The sequence below is a fragment of the Mesocricetus auratus genome, unplaced genomic scaffold (genome assembly GCF_017639785.1).
Source record: "Mesocricetus auratus isolate SY011 unplaced genomic scaffold, BCM_Maur_2.0 Super-Scaffold_100029, whole genome shotgun sequence".
Taxonomy (NCBI): domain Eukaryota; kingdom Metazoa; phylum Chordata; class Mammalia; order Rodentia; family Cricetidae; genus Mesocricetus; species Mesocricetus auratus.
The window spans coordinates 15,317,258-15,329,864 of NW_024429210.1; positions in this window are offsets into that span (position 1 = coordinate 15,317,258).

Genomic DNA, 12,607 nt, shown 5'->3' on the forward strand with positions numbered 1-12,607 from the left:
AAACTCTACATACAATTAGGGGATGCTCACCTGACCTACTCTGCCTGGAAAAAAGGCCATTTGAAGTAAGCTTTCTCTGTTGTATAACACTGGTGGAGATTTTATGCAGTGGTTGAGTAAGTCTATCAGAATTCTTAGGAAGTTAGACTCATGAATTTGAGTCAGGAAACTGTCACTTCCCACCGTTTTGCTGGGAATCTACCAATGTCTGAAATAAAGATGATAAAGTTTGCGGCACTGTTCACTGACTTTCTAATAGTACCAAAACATGTAGACATACATTTCTGAACTATAAGGGACAAACAAGGAAAAGTTACATAAGTTCATGATCATTCAAGCAATTTTTTATGCCGACATAGAACATGTATTTTTCTTTCCTGGGTTCTCATTGTGTTTTCATGATGAAATTCCATCTCAAATATTTGTAAGGAAGTTCAATATTTCTTCTGAATCGTAAGTAAAATCAGTCAAGAAAACAGGGACAGAGGAGACTGTATGATCATTCAATGACTTGACATGTACCAAATTTGATGCATGGAGAAAGTGAAGGGAGTTCAGAGAGCACCATGAGCACAGCACCCTAAGAGCAAGGAAGCATCCCCAAGACCTCCAAGAAGATGCATCCAGCTGCAGAGCTACAGACAGTATCACCCTGAAACCTTCCTTAACACCCCAGCATGCCTTCCAGCGTGGGTGCCTTCTCTCCTTCCCACATATGTTCTTTAGGCACATCAAGTGAAGGGAACATGATCATATGCCTCCAGCAAAAGTCCAGACTCCCATGAAAACAAAGGCAAATGAGAACAGAAAGGACCACACTCCTCATTAGGCCCTCTGCCTAACAACTACTAGCCTTGCTCTTTCAAATGCTCAACCCTGAGGAGCTGAGCCAACGCTTAGCCATGAAAAGGAAAACAAATTATACATAGGAGTCCCTGGTTTTCACTTCTTCCTGTTCCTCTCATCCCTCTGTGACTTCATGCTGGTTTGCAATTTGTGTTTTCACCACTGTAGTTAATTCTAAGACACAGTCGATCAACTCATAGTTCCCCCAGTAATGGAAGTGCCTCTAAATAAATTTGTGTGAAGCTCAACACTTGGATGGGAGAATTCCAACACGCCTTTCATCTTCTACTTAGCTGGCTACCCTTCACTGAAGTCACATTTGTAGCATAATTAATGAAATAAGCTTTTCTTCTTGCCTAAACAGCCTTGCAGGTGACTTAAAACTCCTTGTCCCCTCACAAGGAAGCACAGCCACCTAATAGGTCCTAGGGCTTTGGACATAATCCCCAGTAGCCCAATTATTACCCTTGAGCATTTGACTGAGGCCTGGCAGGCTGTAAAATACATGTGCCTCATAATGCATGTCAACAACTTTACTATACACGTGCCTCATAATGCATGTCAACAACTTTACTATCTGCTACAAATGGAAACTTGCTGAATTTATTCCCTAAAATGCTTTTTATGCTTTTCTTGGTTCTGGCTTAGTGGTAATGTATTTAAATGTCTGCAAGAAATATTCAAAAGAATGAAACACATAACTTTAGTTGAGATGCCTACATTTCAAACGAAATACTGGCTGATCGGTGCGAATCTGGGCTGAGTCTTTCCGTATTTGATTACAATAATCCAAGGAGACACCGAGTTCTTCCTTCAGACTCTACCTTTTAATAATCAGTGTTTTTAAGGTTGTGATTTTCAGAAAGCAGTTGATCATTTGGGGGATAGCATCAAAAGATGTTTCTTACATAAAATGCATATTTAATATGTTCCAGGCATGACAGAACACAATGCTACACTCCACAATCTTCCTTCTGCTCTCCTACCCGCAACTCACTCCATTGCTAACCTTTAAATTCCTGAAGTGAAACCTCAGTATAGATTTAGCAAAATGGCTCTTATTAATGTCAGTGAACATTTGAGAATTTTGAGGCATGGACACTAGGTACCTGTCCTTGCAGTGGTGTTACCTTTGATAGAGAAACCCTGAGAAGAAGATCCTCTCCACCAAAAATCAATAGTGGGGACAGGAGTAAGGGACACAGCAGCCAGCTGGTCCCCTAAGTGAGGGTCAGCATCTAACCCAGTAGCATTTCATGGAAGAACATGGAAAGGGAGATAGGAAGAAAGGAGAAAACATTACACTTAGAATTTTTAGAATGTCATTAAAATATATCTTTTTTAATTTCACATAGCTGAAATTATCTGCTGGATTCCTATTAATTTCGCCTTGACTGAAATTAGTTGTCAGACCTCTGTTTATAGCCTAATTACCTTTTTCCTGGGGAAAAAGTAGAGAAAGAAATAACAGTAAATTTGTGCAAAAGCTACAAGTTTGTGTATTAGTATAGATTAGGGATGGTTCGTAGAGTGGGGATTGCAAATAATTTCAACAAGCTGGAAAGAAAACTAAGATTTTACCAGATTTTTTCTTCATTGTTTAGTACTATGTTATTTATTGTGACCACAGTCACTTGGATAGGATTTGTATACTGGGAAGGTGAATAGAAATCATTTCTTTTTATTTATTTAGTTTACCAAGTCAACTAAGTAAGCAACTGTTTACTCACAAAATGACAGGTTATCAAGTTCTGCTTTTATGCACTTACTGACATCTACTTTTGTAGTTGTGGATCCATATATTCTCTATTACATCCATTCAACCTTGTCACATTAGTACTACAACAATCATAGACAATGTGCAAGCAAATGACTGCAATCATGTTCCAATAAAGCTTTATTTACAAAAAACAGCAATGGACTACATGAGGATCATAGGCCATAGTTTTTTATTTCCTGCTTAAGGCAATTCAACCAATGGAATGTGAAAAGAAATTTATGTATCTGCAATACAGAGAAGAGTAAATGTTCAACAAATACACTCTGAGTAAAAATGAGTTACCAGTTAAATTAAAACATACATATACATTTTAAAGATACAAAATTGTGGCACTACCACCAAGTCAGAGTCAAAAGACAGAGGGCAAAATCACTGATTTACCAACAAAAATAAGTAGGAAATGAACATTGAGACAACATACGGAAGATGATCAAATGCATTTTATTAATGCTGAGTGAAAAGCAAACTGCCCTACTTAGCCAATCTCCTACAGAGTGCTGCTTAACTAACAAGCTGTGCTTACAACTAGACCGAATGTAAGGGAGTGTTGCTCCAAGTGTTGGCCACCTCAGATGTGCAATGCACTTTTGTAAAGACAAAGATCTAAATGAGTAATTTCAGAGTACTTTCTCTCTTGAAGAGTGAGCTTCATTTATCTCATAAGTAAGCATCAGATTTGGAAAACAAAAGCGTGTATCTCAGCACTAGTCCTGCTTCTTGTCCGTTAGCCAGTAAGTCATCATGTGTGCTTCAGTATTCAGACCAACAACGGTCCATGATATAAGTATTGAAACTCTGGCACTGAAAGACAATGGTGCAGTGCCAGACTCAAACACTTGCCTTTTAGCTAGAAACTCCCAACTTCCTATTCTTTTTTTGTCTAGGGGAGAAAATGATGGTATTTCCTTGTTTTAATTTGCTTTACTGATGCTTTCCATTCTACTAAGACTCACACAGGATGAGTCCCAGGATGGTTTATGTTGTACTTGGTCCCACATGTAGTTCAGGGTGCATAGTTAGGACAGTATTTCCAAGGCCTCCTCCCCAGACTGAGCCTGTAAAGTGGTCCTGAGCATCTTATATACCCCTCAGCTGGAAGGGCTTTCCCTACTCAGTGTCTGGACCATTGCCAAGAAGATCTGTCCAGCTGTAAGCCTCATTTTATATAGTTATTTCTACTTTTTTTATTTTGCAAAAATGTAAACGAATCTGTTCAGCTAGGAAATCAAGACCCTTGAAAATACTTATATCCTAATTTGACATGTTATTTTGTATTCTTTTTTCTAGTATCATGATGAATTTATTTTGTTTACATAAATAGAGATTTCTGTATAATTGCCACAAGACAATGTAAAGAGTTAATCATATGAGATTCCTTAACATTCTAATTTGGGTAAATAATCTTTCTTTGAAATAAAATTTCCTTTGGAAATAAAATGGGCCCTTTCTCAATTTGTCTCCAAAATTGTCTTTGAGAGTATTCCTGTAATATGTACTCCTTCCCCCATTCTGTTTAATCATTAGCTGACACTGTCAAATACTTCCTGTGTTCACAGCGTGTGTTAGAAATGACGATAAGCATATGCTTCGACTCCAGTGGTGTTAGCAGGAGCATGTCAGAATAAGTCTGTGGCCAAAGGTGAAGCTCTTGCCTTGCTCTTGTCTAGCAAGCATTGATAATTACTGTGTTTTCTTAATAAAATTTTGCCTAAAAGAAACATACAAGAATGAGTGGAAAACTAAAATAAAGATAAATATATTTAACCATAATGGAATTCTGGAAAAAGCTGCACATTTCTGACAGTTCCTCCTTGTTTTATATCTTATCAGCAAAGAAAGACATTTCCCACAAATCCATGTGTCTTACTCACACTGAGATGGAGCAGTCAACTTAGAGAATAAGTCAACAGGTCCACATGCGCACACCAGGTGAGGAAGACTTACTTAACTTGCCTATCACCCTGCGGGTACAGCAGTCTCCCTCTTAGCACATATCTGCTTGCATTCATTCAGACTTTGTGCCACACATTCACCTCTTAGGATGTTTAAAGGTTAAAACTTTGGAGCAAAAGATCTATAAAGCACGTCTAAGTGCATGTTGAGTGTAAAGAGAGCTGAAAATATCATATGGTCTCTTTTTCAGGAAAGTAGGGATGTCATTAAACAAACACCCTGCTCTCTGATCCAATCCACTGGCTTCTGGGCATCCAGGAAAGGAGCAAGCATGAGAAAACATATGCATTCCTCCATCCAAGGAATGTTACTCTTCCATCCTCATAGAAGAATCTTCCTCTCTATCGTATTTGCTAGAAGGAAGTGACATTTACAGAGTCATCAAGACGTGTCTTCAGGGGAATAGAACTTTTTATGTTTATCTTTTAGGATGAATTCTATAAAATCCCTTTCAAAAACTTACTAGAAGGAGATATAGAGATTTGGAGATCTGGGATTATATAAACTGCCTGCGGTCGTCTAAAAGAAATGCTGATTTAGCACTCACGGTTCTTATCTAGTGCTCAAACATAAACTCCAACTCAACGCTTCAGTGATATATTATTACTATTAGGCAGATTGGCTAAAGTGGCTAGGATACCCACAGGGTCATGAGTTCAATTAATTTACCTCACAATAAAAATAGAGCGTATATACCTTTTAACAATAAGATCCTCTAGGTCTAAGAAACACTGGTCATCATAATGAGCACACAGCTATAATTTTAATTGTTCAAGTATTTACTTCAAAACCATTCCTGTATAATTGAATTATCCTTTCAGTTTTGGCTGCCATTGCTGGTTTTAGGAAGGGTCTCTCTATGTAGCCCAGTCTGACCTTAATTCTGTGATATCCACCCCCAAATCCCTCCCAAGCCCCCACTCCACCCCCAGTCTTAGCCTCCTAAGTACTAGGATAGTAAGGATGTGCCACCATACCCTTGAATTGTTCTTGGATGAATTACAGATCTTTTGGAAAATAACATCTATGCATATGTTGATTCAAAGGGTCTACCCTGGGAATCTGTTGGCTTCCAGCTGAGGCCCAGGTTCTGTTTTGTTCTCCCAGGACAGGTGTAACAGAGACGAGCGCCTATGCAACACAGGGCAGGGGTGGGGAAGGAACTGTTGTGTTCTTTGGATCCCAGCTCTGTTACTTAGATTCTCAGGGCAAGGCTTCCAGCATTTTCTGCTTCAATGTCACTTGTAGATATTCCTCTTGTGTTTTGTTTGTGTGAGGATCGTAAGTTATTCCCAGAGCCCATTTAGAATATTCTCTGGTGCTTGTCAAACATATAGGAAATGTTCACTTGCCGCATCAGACAACACTGCTCACAGTGGTTTTAGGTAGTCTTAATTCACGGTTTCTGAGATATTTTCCTTATTTGTTTATTTACTCAGCTGGAGACAAAGTGCAGGCTTTTATGGAGCATGAACAGTGCCAACAATAGTGTACAGCACTGACAAAATACCCTTGTGAGCAAGTGTGTTACACAGCAGATACTCACTCTGCATTTCTGTCTTCTGTCCAGGTATCTGACTGAGAAGTATCTTCCCATGATGCTGTCATTTTCCTACCAATGTTTCTAGCAGTGGAAAATATTAAGTATTGAAATATATACTAACTGCCAACAATTCATAAAAAATCCTCTATTTTTATTGCCCATCTCTCATCTTTGGCCTCCTTTACCTTCTAATTGGTCTGCTTATCTAACTTGGAATGTAGGAAATGAGTGTCATTCAGTAGGAGTCTTCCCAAGTTCACCTTCCCTTCTGCCAGGCAGTACTTACTGAGCTACTATGTTGTGCTTAGTTACTTTTAACATGAGCTTTTGTTTTTAATACTCACTTTTGGAAATTCAAGGATTACTTATGGTGCATTAGTCACATCCAAGCTGACTTGATAAAATCTCAGGAGGGTGACAGGAAACTTTTGAGGACATCCTCCTATGAGAAGGGACTCTGTTAGAGTGATGCGTGCTCCAATTTCTAAATTGTTCCCCTTTTCACATGCTGTCCTCCTCTGTGTTCCCTAGAGAAGATCCAGTGTTCTCTTCCTCCAGATCTCTACTGATTACCTGAACTGTGAAGTGCTGTTTGCTGTGATGAGAAAGTTGAGGAAATGGGGTAGCATTGGAGTCATCCCAACTGAAAATTCATAGGATGAAGATCACAGTCCTGTAAGATGCCTTTGTGAGGCTGTCCTGAGCAGAATAGTATTTGGTTGCTTAAGGTATTTAAATCATAGATCTTTGCTCAATTTTACTTTCAAAACGCACACAGAATATGTGAACTCTTACTTGTAATTGGTCTAATAAAGGAAATGCATCTTCTTGTAACCACATTTGCTCTGCTTATGGACACACAAAAGACCCTTCCTTGAATATTTTGTTTCTTTCAAATTCTTCAGTTGATGAACTGGGGCAATCATTTCATTTGGTTTTTGTTTTAATTTATTTATCCCATAACCTCCATGATTTGTATGAGAAACCATGGTATAACAAGATATCATTACAGAAACCCATGTGAAAGACAAAAATATTACAAGTAACTTACATAAGTTATATTAAGTTCAACACAAACTTGGGATAAAGCTTTTGAAAGTTTTCTAGATTGTGCATAAATACAAATTACTGCTACTTTGATACATCTGAGGGACTAGAACTGTTGCACAGGAAATTCACAAAATATGCACAGGAAAGAGCATTGTTTCTAATAATAATAATGTGTTAGTGAACAAAAAAGGTGATCAAACCCCAGCTTTCTAATGGATTTTCTCCAGCAACTCACAATCTCCCAGAGCAGTCATTTTAATCTGGGCTTTTCTTTGGCTATGAATATCTCTATATCAACACTGGGAGCCCATTCTGCATGGAAGGATGCTCTCTCATTCTGGACATGTGGGGGAGGGCCTAAGCTCTGCCCCAGATGATATGACAGACTTTGGAGATCCCCCATAGAGAGCCTCACACTCCCTGGGAAGTGGAGTGGGGATTAAGTAAGGGGTTGGAAGATTGGGGGGAGGGAAGGAGGGGAGGGAGAGGAAGCTGATATTGACATGTGAAGCAAGCTTGTTTCATAAATAAATAAATAAGAATTATATCCATGGCATCATTAACCATGATGAGTGGTAAACTTTCTGCAAGGATGCCAAACTTCCCTCATTAGATGGTCAAACAGGAACCTAAATCCCACCTATAGGTGTTAGAATTGAGCACACATTAGAAACAGCAAGCAGCACCAGCCCCCTATGTTATGTTCTCTGACACAGCTTTTGAGTATATGAGAAGGCCTCACCCAGCCCCAATACAGACTACACAACAGTTTTATCACTCTCTTTCATACTAGATTTCAAGAATTGTTACAACCATGGTTGTTCTGATCATCATCTCCCAATTCTGAATTCTCATTTGCACTATACCAAATGTCTTGAGCTTATATCTATCACAAAGAATATTTCCATCTCTTTGTAACAGTAATCAAACACTGGCAAGGCATATAAACACAGGTGGAAAATCATAAAAAGTATGTTCTGTTAGAATTGGAAACAGAGTAGTAAAAGGAGAGAGACATTAGGAGAAGAGAAAAGCTGGAGAAGAGTGAAGAATGTTTAGAAATGGATTAATCATACTGGTGCTGGTACTTGGAGATGAGATGAGGAAGGACAGGGAGACAAAACTCTCAAGTGCATTCGTGTTGTCTAAGAACAAGGGAAATCCATGGTGAAATGGCAGGGAGGTGGCCAGGTATTGATACACTAACACTCTGTAGTCCTTCTATATAGGGAACCAGGGTAGAGTGGGAGTCTTTTTAATTCTAATATCACTGATATTACATAACTCCTATAAATCTCCAGTAAAAGAGGGGGCTACAGGAGAGGCAAGAGGACCTGAGAGCCTCAAAAGTGAGAACAAGAGAAGCCTCAGAAGTGATGTGTATGTACAGGTAACCCCAAGGTTTGGCATGTATCTGCCGAGACAAATGTCAACTAAAGTTCTACCCCTTCAGCTGCCTCTACAACCTCAGCGGTACTAAAACTCCAAAAGTGGAGACAGAGTCAGACATTGTCAGGAGGAAGCCAAAGTGACAGGGGTCCCATTGCTGTTCCCTGGAGAATGAAGTCTGGAAAAAGGGGGTCATTCGCATGAAAACAGTTGCAGTTTCTTGTGTGTTTGACAAGATGGGCTTAACTCTAAGCCTACCACACAATAATTAAATGAATTTTATTTTGTCTTCTACAACATTGAACTAGTACCGTGTCCCTCTCATCCTTGCTCTTGTTAGCATCACTATTATTTCCCTGTGTTGTGCCTTATTCTTTCCTTCTTCTGCTCAGATCCATGGGCTCTGTTTTGCCTTCCCATCCTTGGGTTCAAGATGGAGAAACAGCAACTAGAAGGTAAGACTCAAGCTGAACCATGTCTGGGATGGATTCTTATACTTTGTGACTGGCTCTCCTCTGTCTTCCTCCAGCTTTTATTTACTTTCCTCTAGGCCCCTTTTGTGATTTTGCTAATAAAAACCCTACACTGAGAACAAAACACCTTAAAATAGAAAATGTTTTCTTTAAGCTTAGAATTCATCCCAAATTCTTCATTTAGTTGTTCAGTTCCCAACCCCAGGGAAGGGTTTATCCTGCCACTACCTGCTGGTCATTCACATAAAGCATTATTTCCCAATAGACCTGGATCTTTACTAAATTCAAATGCCCCTTATTCTTATCTAAGTCACCACCATTTTCACAGCTACCTGCATTATGTAACTTTTCTGACCTGCACATTTGGCTCTAATATTATTATACATCAAACTACAGCCCCAAATGTTCCTAACCTTTTGCCCATCCCCACGTATTTATTCCACGTCAATGTTCAACATGAACAGTCTTTCTCTCTTATCCCTTAATCATTTACTGTCATAAGAAGCAATTTATCTTTTTAACACGTATACTGTCCTTCCCCAAGGCATTTGTTAACACTTCAGGGATTTGTCTTTTAGTTACTTTTTATTAATGATAAAAGTAGTGTTACCTATGTAGCCAGTTACCCTTTTTAGAATATACTAAATGGTAAATTTTTTGGCGAATCACTGATAACAACTCAGTATGTGTTTATTAATCAAATGGTGAAATATGGATGAGGCAAAACAAGTGTGTGTTGAATCAGGGAATTTCTGAAATCAAGACTACATACTGCCCAGATGTTCCCACCCATGCCATGGGGAAGTTCCACTCTTCCAAGTCACAGTTGGATGATATTTACAAGGCTTCAGACCATCTTTGCTAAATTATCTCAAGTTTTCACTGATACAAAAAGTAAATGTTTTTGTCATGCAGCCTAATTTATAGTTCTGGGTATATATTAAGATTTTATTCATATGACTATTTGTTCATTTGTTTTATTTTAATGCCATTTAGCTTAGAGTTACTATGGGGAGAACAATAGATTTTGTTGTTTATTATCCCAGCAAAGTCAAACAAGTTTCTGAAGAAAATAACAGCCAGAGTGTTATTTCACAGATAGGGACATATGGCACAGAAAGGCTGAATGATATATCCCTATATACACAGCTGATTGGTAGAAAGATTGGTCTTAGAATACAAATTACAGCTTTTTTTCTTATACTATATTCTTTGCCCCATCCTGCTGCCTCTACTAGAGTAACAATTCAAGGATATTAATGTATCTACTTGCTTCCAAAACTATCTAAAATGTTATAAGGCATTATAATGAATCTATCCTCCAATGGGTATAGGAGACACTTCTCAGTCATACAACCTTTGGTGGTTACTCTCAGCCAAGACAAAAGTGAGTCGGTGATCCAGATCAGGAACGTACAAGCACCTAGGTGTTGTGGAATAGAATATTGATTTATCTTTGTAAAGATATGTTGCATTTGTTTGTGTTGCGAAATAAGTGTTTAACTAAGCAAAGATGTGTTGCATTTGCTCATGCTACATTTGTTTAATTATGTAAAGGTGTGTTGCTTTTGTATACTCTGCATTTGTTTAACTATGTAAACATGTATTGCTGTTTCATCTTGCCTGCCTAAGGCATGTGATTGGTCTAATAAAAAGCCCAATGTCCAATATCTATCTAGGCAGAGAAGGGATAGGTGGGACTAGCAAGCAGAGAGAAAAGGAGAGCCTGTCAGTTGGAGACTGGCCAGCCAGATTTGGAGGAAATGGAAAAGCAAGGTGGACAGGGCATACAAGAAGTAAATGAGACTCAGCAGAGCACACAGATGAAAAGAAATGAGTCAATTTATGTTGAAATTAAAGCTAGTTAGAAACAAGCTTAAGCTAAGGCTGAGCATTCATAATAACTAAGTCTCCACATCATGATTTGGAGGCTGGCAATCCAAGAAAGCTTGCTACATCCAAGTAGAGCTCAACCAGCACCAAGACACCAGCTTGATAGTTCAGCAGGAGCCAGAATCAACCGAATATAACCATCCCACGTTGGCTTTTTCATTTAAGGTACCGAAGAAGCATCTCTTCTTATTCAAGAGCAACACTGGCTATTGTTTGTGTTCTGTGCCCAGTGTTGTGATATATGGAAACAGTATCTTGGTATGGAATTAGGGTTTGATTAGGTCATGAATGTAGGGTGCTCACAGAAGTGGAAGGTATACATGTGACATTTGTCTCTCCTCAGGGGTGAACACCAAAGGCAGGCCATGTGACGATGTCATGAGAGTACTTGGCATGAACACCGGAGAAGGCCTGGGAACTGAAATCCTGGCATCTGATCATGCACTGATAAATGCAAATGCCCGAGAGCTTAAGCCGTCTAGTCAAGGCCCTTCAGTGGACACGGCCCACTAGCGCTAAGATGTGGCACAGTCCTACTGGCTCACTCATCTCACTTTAAAGCCATTTAATTTCTGTTAAGAGAAGCCTTAACGGCCTATTACTCCAATGTTATATACACCGATTAATAGTGGCTTTCTAATGACAATGACAATCTATTAACATAGGTACACAATGTAGACAAGAAGATAGAAACACACACTAAAAAGGAAAATAAACCATCCTACCATTTACAACATAGACAAAACTGTGTGACATTATGCTAAGTAAACAACCCAGACAGAGGACCACAAATATTACATGATCCCATTTATATATGCATTCAACAATGTTTGGCTCATAAAACAGAAGTAGAACTATGGTTGTTAGGGACCTAGGGGTGGAAAATGATTGATTTGGTCAGTAAATAAAGTTTCTGCTAGAAGATAAACTTTCCATTAGAACATACATAAAGACCCAATGGATATCTGACACATGTCTCTAATACCAATCAACTGTGAGATCATATCAGGGAGCTCTTCAGTTTGAGGCTAGCCTGGGATACCTAACCAGATCCATGTATCTTTAAAATAAAATACATTTCTAGAATTGAACTATGTCATATTGACTAAAGTTCATAGTAAGCACTGTATAACTGAATTTTTCAAGAGAGTAGATTCTAAGTATACTTGCCACACACAAACCCAGACAGACACATGAAAGAAAGGAACTGTGAGTGATCTGATAAGATAAACACAATTTTGCAGCTTCTATGTATATTCAAACAAAATGCACATATATACACTGTGTAATGATACATATATAATTTGTCAGTTATCCTTTAATAAAGTTGGAGAAAAAAGTTGACTGGTAAACATAATTCTACAGTAAACTGTGTGGATTTGACTACAGTTTTGCATCCAAAGGAGGTTGGCCCTGGAAACTGCTTTTCCCTGAGTATTCCCAAGAAGTCCGAGGCCTCCAGAGAAGCTGCTCACCTTCACCAGAGGGTTTATCGATAGGCACTCAAGATTCCCAGTGGAGCTTTAGCTGGGGCTGTCCAGTTGTATTCTGGACACACCAGGGCTCTGCATATTGCTTTGCCAGAAAAAAATAATCCTGTGCTAAAAGCAATACCAAAACAATCACCCAACAAAATGTTTGATTCCAATTTCAGTAGCTGACCTCTGGTGATGTCGGCCT